This window comes from Triticum aestivum, chromosome 7B, assembly GCF_018294505.1.
Source record: "Triticum aestivum cultivar Chinese Spring chromosome 7B, IWGSC CS RefSeq v2.1, whole genome shotgun sequence".
NCBI classification, from domain to species: Eukaryota; Viridiplantae; Streptophyta; class Magnoliopsida; order Poales; family Poaceae; genus Triticum; species Triticum aestivum.
Window position 1 is genome coordinate 241,250,954 of NC_057813.1, and position 2,892 is coordinate 241,253,845.

Sequence of the window (2,892 nt, forward strand, 5' to 3'; positions counted from 1 at the left end):
CAGTCGGACGTCTGAGCGACATCACATAAAGGGCTTTAAAAGAAATGCCACAGTCGGACGTCTGAGCGACATCACATAAAGGGCTTTAAAAGAAATGCCACAGTCGGACGTCTGAGCGACATCACATAAAGGGCTTTATTCATAAGTAAATAATACTCATAATAAACATTCAATTCATGAAAACAAACGGGTTAGTCCATCCACAGGAGTGATCATTTAACCGGACTTAGCACTCATGCGATTCACCGGAGTCTCTGTCATCAAAGCTGACAATTGATTAGGATAAGGAGGAACGAAACTTGACATGGAAGAGATGATTTGGAGGAATATATGACTCTGCAGAGTTTGTACAAAAATTTTCCCACAGTCAATGGATTTCCGTAGTCACGAAGGACTAGTTCCGTTTACGGTATTTCAGAAGAAAACACAGCTAACCGGTACACACCCATCCTACCTCTCGATGCTAGGAATCACCCTGGTCATCGTCCAAGAAAAAACTTTTGAGACGGGGAGATCACAATCTCGAATAGCATGGGATCAAATTTATATACGCGCGCTCTAAGGGGTGCCCCCCTCTTGGTCCCAACCGGAAACACACATGCCCCCTGACCGGATGACTGGCTTTAATCCAGGGCCATGGAACCATCATCACGGCCTCTCCTCTTTGGTGTGTACCATGAAAGCGGTTTGGAACTTACTAAACCATATTCCTTGCGGAAAACATGTGGTAGTACAAGGAAGGAAATGATAGGTACTGGACCGATATGGTTTGACACTGAAGTCACATAGTCTGGCGTAAGACTGGCATGCTACAACACTGCCGTCGTACCCAACCTCATGCCAACACATGGCCATTCACATTCACATTCATCCACGTATGGATCATCGAACTCACTTACCTCATTATCACATAAAATAACGTTCATCGGTATACTCACCGGCATGCCATGAAACTAACTAAATGCAAAACATGCCAAGACACTCATCATATCAAAAGTTCAAACATGCTTGCCTGGTTCAGAGTAGTCGGAGCCTAGCTCGGTGAAGTTCGCGGCTCCGTCACCTCCTTCGGTACCTACGTTTAAAGAAGATATATGCGCTAATGTAAATACCAAGGAGAGCACAGAAGATAAACCAAATATTTTTCAAATAAATCTGATAAAAAACTAGACAAAATTTTAAAGAGAACAGAAAAAGAATCAATCAAAAATACTTTTCTGATTAAAAGTTATAAGGGTTTTTGTCCAGGGACTTATCTGTAATGAAACAGAAGATTTACAGGGGCTAGTTTATAAAAGCAGAAAACGCTTCGGTAGCGATTACGCCAGCCCGAAGAGAAAACGTATTTGGCAGAAGGCGTTTTCAGATAACGCTTCGTTTAGAAAGGCCAGAGAGGCTGACAGCGGGTCCCACTTGTCATGTTTAAATTTCAAATGGGAGGGACGAGGCTCGTCGGCGCCCGAGAGCTGCTGTGGTCGCCGGCGGCGATCCACGGCGAGGCATGGGGATCAGAGGTTACCAAGGTGCTCACCGTGTCCTTCCGCAACGGTGAGTGGTGGTGTTGGTCATCGGTGAGCAGCACGTTGACGGCGGTCTCAACTCCGGCGGACGGTGGTTCGGGCGTGGATGGAGCTCGTCGGAGAGGGCTGCAAAGATTCAATTGAGGTGGGGGTTAGACTATTGGGTGCAAGAGAGGGCTACGGACGAGGTTTGGGCGACGGAGGTGGCCTCACCGAAGTGAATCGAGCTGGAGGCCGAGGCGGGGCGAGGTGGCCGGAGCCGGGGAAGGAGACCTCCTCGAGGCCCTCCCAGTGGCCTGGCGGGGTGTTGGTGAGTAGTGGAGGTGCTGCGTGCACGAGAGTGAGCTCGGGACCCCTTTATATAGGCGGTCCGAGGCGGTTGCCGTGAACGGAGATTTCCGGCGAGCAATTACGGTGGCGCAGTGCTTGGTCGGGGTGGTTAGGGGGTCGAGCATCATCACGGAGGTTCAACGGGTCCATTTTTGTGCTAAGCTGGCCGGGGTTTGGGCGTTTGGGTCGAGCTCGACGGAACGGGGTGGCGCGGGCCCGTCGGCGGCAGAGAGCGCTCTCCGTGCGTGCTGCGCCACGGCGACGGTGCTGCATGCGTGTGCTGGCACGGAGAAGGCCACGCGGAGCCACCAGAAGATTTGGGCGGTGCCGAACGGCGTTGCGCCGCCGTTCTCCTCCCTGTCGGCCGTTACGGGGAGCCGGCCGCCGCAAGACACGCTGGCGCAAGCGGGCCAGGGCGCCACCGACGCCAGGGTCGCGCCAAGTGCGCGTGTGAAGCTTCGGACAAGCAAACGAGGCTGCGAGCAACGTGCCAAGTGCACTGTGGCCGTGTGACTGAAACTGTCGAAACTGAAGATGACACTGAACTGAATTTCTGAACATTGAACAGAAACAGTGCCCACAAGGTGTTCGACCGAATGAAATTGGCATCTGGTGATTTTTCCTTGAGCTGATTTTTGGTGGAGTGGCTTCTCCTTGCTCAAATAGGCTGCCAGAATTTTGGTGGAATTTTTGGAGGAGTGTAGATATGAATTTCACCAAATTTGGCAAATCTGGTCCAAACTTGCAGAGACTGAAAGTTGAAAATTTTGAAAAGAGGAGGAGTGGATCAAGATGGTTCTGGGTTGTGGGTTCAAAGGACAATCCAGGAGAATTGGTTTGAGGTCAAAACTCAAATGCAATAGGGCACTTGCTTTGAAAAACTCTCAGGCTCCAAATAATTTCAGAATTGAATTTAGGGAAGAATAATTGGAATAAAAATCCAAAACCAGTTTGGATTAGTTGGGACAGAGAATTTAGGTTGATCACAAGTTGTAGGGGAGGTTTTGGAGGGGTTTTACCACATGGGCAAGAATGCCAAGTC